Source organism: Chiloscyllium plagiosum, chromosome 23, assembly GCF_004010195.1.
Source record: "Chiloscyllium plagiosum isolate BGI_BamShark_2017 chromosome 23, ASM401019v2, whole genome shotgun sequence".
NCBI lineage: Eukaryota > Metazoa > Chordata > Chondrichthyes > Orectolobiformes > Hemiscylliidae > Chiloscyllium > Chiloscyllium plagiosum.
Window position 1 is genome coordinate 46,750,500 of NC_057732.1, and position 12,503 is coordinate 46,763,002.

Consider the following 12,503-nt stretch of genomic DNA (forward strand, 5'->3'; position numbering starts at 1 on the left):
ACAGTCACTGTGCTTCAAAGTGATTCAATGTGTGTGAAGTGTTTAGAGGTACACCTTAGATGTGATAAGACACCGTTTGAAATCACATCTTTTTATTTCTCCTTAATTATACTGAACTGAAATGGAGCTGATTGGAGCTGACATTGGATACTTACATTGAAAACATTCCATTCTCAATGCTTGTTGGGCATAATGTTATTTTAAAGAATTATTGAACATTTTGCCTATGCATAGCATTACTATGTCACTTAATTTTAATTGAATAGCTATTTCGATTTAATTAACTTAACACGAACTTGTACCACAATAACCCACAACAGACCTGTTCAAAAATATTTCAATTTACTAATGCGTTCCTTAATTAATCTGATTAGACTCCTTAAATATGACATTCAAGAGTTCATGCTGCATCAATTAACATTTGATTACCATTAGACTCCTGGTGTCAACAGTTAACGTTGTGCATTGTAAAATCTGATCCAGATGTTGCAGTGTTTCCTTAGAGTTGGCACTTTTTTTATCAATCATTTGTGTTGACTATCCTGTGAACTGTTTGTACTAGGAACTGAGGCAACAGCTCATTTTATAATCTTGAGTAATTCCCTCACAGATATCCATGTTGTCTGAACTTCACTCTTGCAAATGCACCTCCTATTTGTAATCCATGACCTTTTCCATGTTGACTATTTATAGGAGCCATCAAACCTTCTCTCACTGCATTGCTGTCTATCCCCGATGTCTTATGGACTGTTGCAGAGATGAAAAGCTTGTTTTGTGAAGAGAGATTAAGCAGTTTTAATCTTTGGAGTTTAGAAGAATGAGAGGAGATCTAATTGAGGTGTATATGATGTGCAAGGGGACTGACCAAAGTAGACATAGAGAGACTGTTCCCCATGTGGGACAATCCATAATGAGAGGTAAGGAGTGGCAGAGAAAGAGGAGAAATTATTTCTCTCAAAGGGTCATTAATCTGTGGAATTCACGACACCTGAGTGCAGTGGATGCTGGGACAGTGAGTAAAGTTAAGGAGGTGATGGGCAGATTTTTAATGAGCAATAGGGTGAAGGGTTATGGAAAGCGAGTTGAGGCTGAGATGAGACCAGCCATGATCATAATGAATGGTGGAATGGTCTTGAGGGACTGTGTGGCCTACTCCTGCTCCTAGTTCATTTGTTCTTATTTTCTTGCGACATTCCATCACCTCAAGTATTGCTCCGCTGGTCTGAATTTTTCCATTTTTCATCAGAGCCATTCTTCCTGTCATCACTAAAAAAAATACCAATGTGGTGCCAAGGTCTTACCTTTTTCTACAGTTCTGTGCTGCCACCTTGTAAACTTGTGTTGATACTGTTCAAGGTTATCCCACTTAGGGATGTTGATGAAGAATACGGATAGGCTGGATTGAAAGGCTTCAGGTGAAAAGACTATTCTATATTGAACTTCCCACAATATAGCAGTGGTTTCACTACACTAAGGGTATCAGGACATCCAAATGAAAGACATATTATAAAGACTCATCCTTCTTTTCTCAATGTAATTAAAATCTTGACTGTGGATATTAATGGCAAGACCATCATTTGGTGCTCATTCCTAATTGTTTTTGAACGAAGTGGCTTGCTCTGTTATTTAAGAGGGCATTTATGAGTCAACCCCATTGCCATGAGGCTAGAGTCACATTTCACCTGACTGTGCACATCTAAATACTTTTTGGATGTTATGATTCAGGGTGAGCTTGCTAATTCGATACATAATTGGCTTAACGGCAGGAGACAGAGTGGTGGTGGAGGGATGCTTTTCACACTGGAGGCCTGTCACCAGCAGTATTCCACAGAGATCAGTTCTGGGTCCTCTCTTGTTTTCCATTTATATAAATGATTTAGATGAGAATATGGAGGGCATGGTTAGTAAGTTTGTAGACACCAAAATTGATGGCACAGTAGACAGGGAAGAAGCTTTTCTAAGATTACAAAGGGATCTTGATCAAATGGGTCAATAGATTGAAAATTGGCAGATGAAGTTCAACCTGGATAACTATGAGGTATTGCATTTTGGTACAACAAACAAGGGTAGGGCTTATACAATTAATGTTAGGGCCTTGGGTAGTGTTGCAAAACAGGGGGATCTAGGGGTACAGGTTCATAATTCTTTGAAGTTTGCATCACATGTAGACAAGGTGGTTAAACAGGCATTTAGCACGCTTGCCTTTATTGCTTAGTCCTTTGAGTATAGGAGTTGGAAAATCATGTTGAGGTTGTACAGGAGATTGATGAGACCCCTTCTGGAATATTGTGTCCAGTTCTGGTTCCCCAGTTATAGGAATGATATTATCAATGGGAAGAGTTCAGAAGAGATTTACCAGGATGTTCCCTGATATGAAAGATTTAAATTATAAAGAAAGGCTGGATAGGCTAGGACTTTTTTTCCCTGGAGATTAGGAGGTTGAGAGGTGATCTTATGAAATTTATAAAATAATGAGGGGTATAGATAGAGTTGTCTTTTCCCTAGGATGGGGAATTTCAAGACTAGGAAGCACATTTTTAAGGTGAGAGGAATAAAACTTAAAAAAGATATAAGTGGCAATTTTTTTACACGGAAGGTAGTTCATGTTATGAATGAACTTCCTGAGGAAGTGGTACAACTGCAATCTTTGAAGACATTTGGATAAGTCCATGAATAGGAAAGGTTTGGACAGATTTGGGCCAGGAGCAGGCAGGTGGGACTAGTTTCCTTTGGGATTATGTTTGGCACGGACTGGTTGAGGGGTGACCAAGGGTCTGTTTCCATGCTGTATGATTCCATGACTCCTTGAGGGCTCTGACTCTACCACCATTTCAGGCAGTGAGTTTCAGATTCCCACCCTGCACAGGGCAAAAGAGACATGATCCCACACCTCTTCTAAACCTCCGGTCCCTTACCCTTAAATCTGTGCCCAATGAGAAACGGTCACTGGACCAGAAATGTTAACTCTGATTTTTCTTCACAACTGTTGCCAGACCTGCCGAGCTTTCCCAGCAATCCTGGTAAATGTGTTTTTCTAAGTGCATCACATCACGTTTATGTGGATCAAATTCCATTTGCCACTGATCAGCCCACCCACACCCTCCTGTATTTTAAGTCCACTCTTCTCACTACTTACCACCCCATCAATTTTTGCATCATCTCCTATCTCACTGGTTAGTCCTTCTTCTTGGTATATACTTCTCCAGGTCTTCCATACAATAATAGTTTCGGATTTGGAAGGTGCTATCAAAGAAGGCTTGGTGAATTTCCATAGTGCATCTTCTATAATCATAGAATCCCTACAATGTGGAAACAGACTCTTCGGCCAAAAACATCCACACTGATCCGCCAAAGAGTAATCCAGCCAGACCCATTCCCATTGATCACCTCATCTTCCGGCTTGGAACACTTCAACCCCAGGGCATCAATGTGGACTTCACCAGTTTCCTCATTTCCCTCCCCCTACCTTACCCCAGTTCCAACCTGCCAGCTCAGCACCATCCTCATGACCTGTCCTACCTGCCAAACCTCCTTCCCACTGATCTGCTCCACCCTCTTCTCCGACCTATCACCTTCATCCCCACCTCCATCCATCTATTGTACTCTTGGCTACCTTCGCCCCAGCCCCATTCCCATTCCCCCCTCCCATTTATCTCTCCACCCGGGAGGCTTCCTGCCTCATTCCCGATGAAGGGCATTTGCCTGAAAAGTTGATTTTCCTGCTCCTCGAATGCTGCCTGACCTGCTGTGCTTTTCCAGCACCACTATAATCTAGACTCTGAGCTCCAGCATCTGCAGTCCTCACTTTTGCCTAGACCCATTCCCCTACCCTATTGTCCTATATTTAGCCTGACTACTCACTTACACATCCCTGAACATTTAGCCTGGCCAATTCACCTAGCCTGCACATCTTTGGATTGTGACTGGAAATCAGAGCATCTGGTGGAAACCCACACAGACAATGCGGAGAATGCGGAAACTCCACGCAGACAGTTGCCTGTGGCTGGAATTGAACCCTGGTCCCTGGCACTGTGAGGCAGCAGTGCTAACCACTGAGCCAAAGTGCCATCCCTGATGTCACTGATCAGCCCATCTGACCAGCCTGCCCACACCCTCCCGTATTCCAAGTCTAGATGACACACACACTGTTGCTACTGAGCGATGGCGGTGGAGGGATTGAATATGGTGCCAGTCAAATGGGCTACTTTGTCCTGGATAGTGTCAAGATTCTTGAGTGTTGTTGGAGCTACATTCATTCAAGCAAACAAAATGTATTCCATCATACTCCTGATTTGTGCCTTTTAAATGGTGGACTGGCTTGGGGGAGTCAGGATATGATTTACTCACTGCAGGTTTCCTAGCTTCTAACCTGCTTTTGTAGCTGCAGTATTTTTTTGGCTAGTCCAGCTCAGCTTCTGGTCAATGGTAAGCCCCAGGTTGTTGATAAATGGGGTGTCAGTGATGGCAATGCCACTGAATGTCAAGGGACGAATTTTAAATTCTCTTTTGTTAACCATGGGCATTTAAATGGCATTGTGTGGTGTGACTATTACTTGCCAATTGTCAGCACAACCTTGGATATTGTTTAGATCTGTTACATTTGGACATGGATTACTTCAGTATCTGAGGAATTGCGAATGTTGCTGAATGTTTGCAATTATGAGTGAACATCCTCACTCCTCTTATGATGATGGAAAGGTTCTTGATGAATTGGTTGAAGTTAGGTTTGGGACACTATCCAGAGGCACTCTTGCAGAGATACCTGGGAGCTGAGATGATGAAACTCTAACAATCAGAACCATCTTCCTCTGTTCCAGGCAGATCTCTGACCAATGGAAAATTTCTCCCCTGCTACTACTCTGCCATTTATTTGTTCTTCTAATTGCTAAGCTCTGTTTATCTTGATATCCTCTCACTGGCTGATGCTGAGATTTCCTCAGCCAATGTGACAGAAACAGGGGCTGTGTAATAAAGGCACAAATCATGATTTTAAAACAATCTTGCAGATATTTTCTGGTGTTCCCAAAGTGCTCCAAATATTGAAGAGGTGGATTCCAAGTTCCAGATCCCTCAGTGTTTGAAGAACTTGCGAACCTGAGGAGAGGTTTAGAGGCTTTGAAGAAAATCACAGCACAATAGCAAGCTATTCCCTCAACAGTTCTACACTATTGGTGGTGTTTCATTTCAGCTTCCTCCCAATTTCCTTCGTCAAACCCCACCAGTATGTAAATCTTTTTCTTTCTCCTGCGTGTGATTATCCAGCTTTCCCTTAAATGCATCATCTATTTTAACATCTTAACTGTCTCTTGCAGTAGTGAGTTACACATTTTAATTGCTAAAGAGTTGCCTGAATTTCTTTTTGACATACCAACCCTAATTTTGTACTCCTCCTCAAAATTGGAAATCTTCTATTGGTGTTTATTGTATCCACCTTTCTCTTAATTTAAAAACAAACTCAATTACTTTAGAAACAAAATGAAAAAAAAGTTAAGAATTGCATCAAAATAATAATGCATTTTCTTTTCCATCAGAAAGGTTAGAAAAGATTAGTTGCTTTATTATTTCCTGGGCATGCATCTACAATTTTAAAATTACTTGCGCAAATACATTTTGAAATCATTCAGCTCTGACAATCCTCTGTGAAGTTCCGATTCTTTAGGTTATAATTATTGGCAATTTCTTGAAGGGGAGGAAAAAAACTGTAATTTAATTGTCAGTTTAAATCTTCAATGAACACAGAATCAGCACTGCACAAATACCCAAGCACTCAAATATTTGGCGGAAGCTCAGACTTTAGCACCTAATTAAGCATCAGGCACTGCAGATTAAGAGAATACATTTCTGAACTTTTGTCATGACTGCATTTTTTTTTCTAAGGCACTAGTTATAGGACGTCAGTTAAGTTTCTGCCTCTTCTGTACCTCCCTGTCTCTAATTGGTACCCAACCAGTGCACTAATTAGTGTAGGTGGTCCGCTACTGCTCATCAAACTCACAGATTGAAGGAAAGATGAAAAAATAATAATGAGAACTTGGAAGAGCAAACCATGCATTAACAAGTTGTTCCAGTGAGCTACAGCTAATACAGTAATTACAAAAAGGCTAGAGGTTAGCAGTTGGAGGGGAAAGGAAAAGGGGACCCTTAGTCCCTAAAACTGTGTTCATTTTCACCAATCTTCATTATTGGAAGGAAAGCAATTGGACTGGTAAAGCCAGACTATTGCTGGCCATCACTAATTACTGTTGGGAAGATGAAGAAGAGTCACTGTTTTGAACTGCTAGTCTCCGGCATGAAGGCAACCCCACAGTGTGTTGATTCCATTATCTATTCAATGGAAGAGAATGGTCTGCTAAGTGTTTTCAGAGGGCAATACATGGGTCTGGCTTCACATATTGGTAAAGTCAGCAGATTTCCTCCCATTAAGAACTTTGTCAAACCACTTGGATTTCTGCAAAAGTGCAGTAGCTTCATGATCATTGTTAATGAGACTAGCAACACATTTCCAGATTTACTCATTCACTGAATTTGAATTCTCGGTGCCATGGCGAGATTGGAACTCAGCACTCTGAAATGTCAAGGTTATTAAGAAGCAAAGTTACTGAAATAGCTCTACACAGACCAGCATCCCATCACCAAATCACCTTTTATTTACACAAGAACAGTCCTTGACTCTAATGCTGCCTCATGCAGACACTAGTGTGTCAGTATGTCTAATACACAACCATACTATGTCAGCCAGGGATCCTTGATTGGACCAGATTAACAGCCTCAATCAGGGAACTCTGTAATGTCCAGCTGGCTGAATTAGTAACAGTGTATTACTGGCCTCGTAACCCTTTGTTCCATTTGGAAATATCCAACAGATTGGAATTATCTGCCCATTGCCGATTTCAGCAGATTCACAACACACAACAGTCAATGGATTAAAAATGAAATGGGTTCTACAGTGGCTCAGTGGTTTGCATGGCTGCCTCACAGGAGCCAGGGACCTGGGTTCAATTCCAGCTTTGGTGACTGTCTCTGTGGAGTTTGCACATTCTCCCAGAATCTGTGTGGGTTTCCTCTGGGTGCTCCAGTTTCCTCCCACAATCCAAAGATGTGCAGGTTAGGTGGATTGGCCATGCTAAACTGTCCAGGGATGTACAGGCTTGGTGGATTAGCTGTGGTAAATGTGTGGGCTGCTCTTCATAGGGTCAGTGTGGACTTGATGGCCTACTTCCACACTGTAGAGATTCTACAAAGGATCTTGAGGTTACCGCAGACAGTAAAATTGAGAATGAGACCTGAGATATTTATCTAGCTATTCCCAGCTCTGCGTGTATGCAAGTTACTTCTATCATTCACAATGAATATCATAATAACCAGAACTGTTTATTTTTTATTGGGAACCAATAGTTATTAGCTGAAAATGTGTTGCTGGAAAAGCGCAGCAGGTCAGGCAGCATCCAAGGAGCAAGAGAATCCTCATTCCTGAAGAAGGGCTCATGCCTGAAACGTCGATTCTCCTGCTCCTTGGATGCTGCCTGACCTGCTGCGCTTTTCCAGCAAAACATTTTCAGCTCTGATCTCCAGCATCTGCAGTCCTCACTTTCTCCAACTAATAGTTATTAGACAGGGAACTACTCAGGAGTGAGTCAGTATAAGAACGGGTTCCATTCATTCCCACAGACAATGTGAAAAACCATTCAACAGGAATCCTAATCACCAAATCTTTTAAAGAACTAACTGTGAGATAAATATTTAGAGCAAACAAGGGTATGATGCAAAACTCTTACAGGAGAGGAAACCTAAAAACAAAACATCTATTGTTTATGGAACTGGAAAGCTTTGGTATACAAAGGATCATCAAAATGTACAGGCAACATTAAAGCAGGAACAGAAATACATACATTTGTTAGTAATTTATACTTTTTCTGCTGCTAAGTGTTTATTCAAAACAAATTTTGCATTTACATAGCACCTTTAATGGTTTCTTAGGATGTGCCAAAGCTCTTCCCAGCCAATGAAGTTTGCTTGAAGTGCAGTCTGATGTAATGCAAACAACATGGCAGCCATGGAGGATAGTGGTGCCTTCTATTAATGCCAGCTCTCTGCAAAATCAGCGCAAGTACCACTTTCATGTGCTTTCTTTGTATCTTTGCAAATTTCTAACAGCAAAATTCCAAAAGTATGATGGGGTCCAGATCATCCCTTTCAAAGAATTTAATTAATGGATAACTATTGACCAGCGCTGGCACAAATCCCTCCCGTTCCTTTTCGGAATAATGAGATCTTTTGCATCATCACCAGGAGGGAACTCAGTTTAAAGTCTCATCCAAAAGATTGTAACTTCAACATTGCAGCCCTCTCTTACCTACTGAACTATCAGCACAGAGTTCATGCTCAATAGTCCAGATTGAATCAATAGCTTTCTCAATGAAAGGCGGATTAGCCAAGGAACCACGGCAGCTGACAAAGGTAGAGGGCTCTGATGAAAGGGTCCATTTGACCGGTTTGTCTCTCCTACTCTATGCCGTGTTGGACTGGGATCGACAAAGTTAAAAATCACACTAATTACAGTCCAACAGGTTTATTTGGAAGCACAAGCTTTTGGAGTGCTGCTCCTTCATCATGTAGCTAGATTCTAGATGTTAGTTGATTAGCTGTGAATGACCAGTATGCTGTATCTGAATGCTTTGCTTGCCGTATGTGAAAATGTGATTCAAGATTGAGTGACCAGATACCTAGCTTGTGACATACTACATTTCATGTACTTGTGACTTTGTGGATATGCACGAGGGGATGGCATCCCTGAATCTGAGATTCCCCTAACTCTTTGGAAGTAACAATTCACAATGCAAAAGTAGCATTTGTTTGAATGCATTAATTCTTAAGACGTTAACAAATGTAAATGGTGTACAATGGAGTGTGGCTTATATGGAGGACAGTGTATGCATTCTACAGATCTTCCAGTCCCATACAAGGGAAAAAAAAATACTAAGAAACTTTGTTGGTAATGCTTTTTTTTTAACTGTCTTTTCTCTGTTTCAACCTTTGTCTGTCTTACCCTGTTTGACGGATCTACCTTCATAGACACATAAGATTCGCTTCCACAATTGACTATTAATCATTGAGTACTTGGTCAGCGAATGTCAGTAGGGTATTGGATCCATCCATCACAGTCAATTTCAAAATGTTTCTCATATAAACACGTATATACATAGAATTCCTACAGTATGTCGAAGCTGGCCATTTGACACTTCAATTCACACTGACCCTCTAAAGAGCATCTCACCCCCTACCCGACATTTACCATGGCTAATCCACCTAACCTACACATCTGTGGACTGAGGGAGGAAACTGGAACACCTGATAGAATCCCATGCATACATGGGGACAAAGTGAAAACGCCACATAGACAGTTGCCCGAGGCTGGAATTGAACCCAGGTCCCTCATGCTGTGAGACAGCGATGCTAACCACTAAGCCACCATGCTGCCCCACACATGTGCACATATAGCATAGAGTTAGTTGGCCTCACCTGGTTTTGGGGAGATGTGTGGCCATGTCGTTAAAATTCTCTTCAGTAGCTCTGGTCAAGGAAAGGAAGATTAACCTGAGGCCTGTTCTCTATGGCTCAGTCAGCACCATAAAATGTTTGCTACTATGGTTTAATAATCTTTAACACCAATATGTAGTCCTGTCGGATGACAGGGAGGAGAAAGAGCATCACTGCCTGTAGAAAATTGCAGTACTCAGCCATCAATAGGCTAATGATTAGATTCCCTACAGTGTGGAAGCAGGCCACTTGGCCCAACAAGTCCACACCAACCCTCTGAAGAGCAACCCACCCAGACCCACTCCCCCACATTCACCTCTGACTAATGCACCCAACACTATAGGCAATTTAGCATGGCCAATTCACCTAACCTGCACATGTTTGGACTGTGGGAAGAAACCAGAGCACCCGGAGAAAACCCACCCAGATACAGGGAGAATGTGCAAACTCCACACAGGCAGCCGCCCGAGGTTGGAATCGAACCTGGGACCCTGGTGCTGTGTGGCAGCAGTGCTAACCACTGAGCCACCGTGCCACCCCAGTGATAATGGATTGGATTTGATACTGGGCTAGAAATCCACAAACCAGAGACGTAAGATTAAATTTCATCACAGCACATCTGGAATAAAATCTTATCAGTCTTGGTGACTATAAAATTACTGCAAACCCCTATCAGGTTCACTGGTGTCCAAGGTCTCTGTTGTTCTTACCATTCCTAGGCAGGTCTAAGTGTGAGCCCAGATCCACAGCAATGTGTGTTCTGGTTCTCTTAGTTGTTCCAAGTGACAGCAAAAGAGACTTCCATACAGTCGGTATGATTCAAGAAAGTAGCTGACCAGCTTCTCAAAGGCAAATAAGGATAACGTATAAATGATGGCCTGGCCAATAAAACAGGTGCCAGTGTTCCCACGTTTCTATTGAATGATATCTTCTATTTTTCAAAGATTCCATCAAACAACTTTCTTCATTTTGGCTTCACCAGAATGTTTCTGGACTCTTACTGAGAATATCGTTACAGGTTGGACTTCCAGTTTGCACTTACTCAGTTGGTAAAGATTTGCTCTCTCTTCAGGAGTAAATTCAGGGAGCTTCAAGACTCACCATTCCTTGACACTATCAGGTCAACAATGTCAGCACTCTGACAGTATCTGTGGAGAGGAGGCCGAATTAATGTTTTTGGATCCAGTGATCAATCTACCTGAGTTTTGCCAGCAATTTCTGCTTTTGGTTCTGATTTCCAGCATCTGCAATTCTTTGAGTTTTTATGTTTAACATAAACACTCTACCTTGCAGCATCCTGGGTTGTATATTACTCATATATTGTTCTGAATCCTGTAATTCCATTATACAGCAGTACTGCATCAGCCGAGATATCTTCATTTTGGTGAGCCACAGCCCCATCAATTAAAGAATGTAAACATTGATGAATGTCATGTTTTTGGTCCTGCTGTTTGTATTTGTGTGCTTTCTTGCCATGTGAAAAGCTAACCAAAAAACCCTCCAAGTTAAATTACATATTGGAGAAAAAGAAAAGAAAGTCAATTGTGCAATTATAATGGGCCTTTCATGACTTCAAAGGCTTTCCAATCAGTGAAATATTTGGAATAGCTGTTACATTGCTGTGTAGAAAAGTGCAGTAGTTGAAACTTTATTGCTGGAACAGCACAGCAGGTCAGGCAGCATCCAGGGAACAGGAGATTCGACGTTTCGGGCACAGGCCCTTCTTCAGGATTTCCTGAAGAAGGGCCTGTGCCCGAAACGTCGAATCTCCTGTTCCCTGGATGCTGCCTGACCTGCTGTGCTGTTCCAGCAATAAAGTTTCAACTTTGATCTCCAGCATCTGCAGACCTCACTTTCTCCTAGAAAAGTGCAGTAGCCAATTAGCACGCAGCAACCATCCATATACAGCAATGAGATAAATAGCCAGATAATTAGCACTTGGAGGTGTTGACCGAGGGAAAAATGTTGGTCAATAGGAATCTACAAAACTTGTCCCAACTTCCTAAATTCTTCAAATTAACTCTACTGATCCAGAGAGTGCTTCACCGCACCTGTAACCATGTCAGAAGTCTATCAATACCTAAGCGTGACAACCTTTCAACATTTAAATGGATTCAGTACTGGCCCAACATGATGCATAGCTGTGTCTCCATTTAGTCCTTATTCCCACAAACAATTAGCTCAGTCACGTGTGGTGAGTGGATCTTCAAAGACTTGAACCACTGACTCAGAACACTGTGATAAAAAGACCTTCAAATTGCTGGTCTGACAGCACCAGTCATTAAGATGTCTTTCCGCAATGAGCATTAGCTGTGCTTGGACTCATCCTTGCAAATGAACAGTGTGAAGTGTCTCTTAACCTTCAGGATACAATCACTGCTTAGTTCACCAACACTAAAGCCAACTCAAGAAGAAAAGTTGAGCATCACATTAGATTCTAGATGTCTATCGGTTGCTGCTATTGGACCAGATGACTTGTCTTTACCTTTCTCTCTGTCCTCCTCCACTTTCTCCATCTACCAGCATCATTCAATCTCAGGAGTCAAAAGCCTCCTGTTTAAAACAACCTTTCAATTTTCTTCATAACACAGCAAACATCAGTCTAATAGTGCACAGGGGATTTAAAGAAACAAAAACAAAATTGACAAGCCTCAGTTGAGACGTTTATAACAAGAATTTGTTTTAGGGTGAGTTGTAATCATGGATTGAAAGAGAAAGGAATAACTTTCTAAAGGTTTTTAATGGTTTTGCATGCAGCGATTTTTAAACTCGACCTTGGCAACTCTAATAGGGCACAGATCAAACTGAGCTGAAAATGTGTTGCTGGAAAAGCGCAGCAGGTCAGGCAGCATCCAAGGAACAGGAGAATCGACGTTTCGGGCATAAGCCCTTCTTCAGGAATGAGGAAAGTGTGTCCAGCAGGCTAAGATAAAAGGTAGGGAGGAGGGACTTGGGGGAGGGGCGTT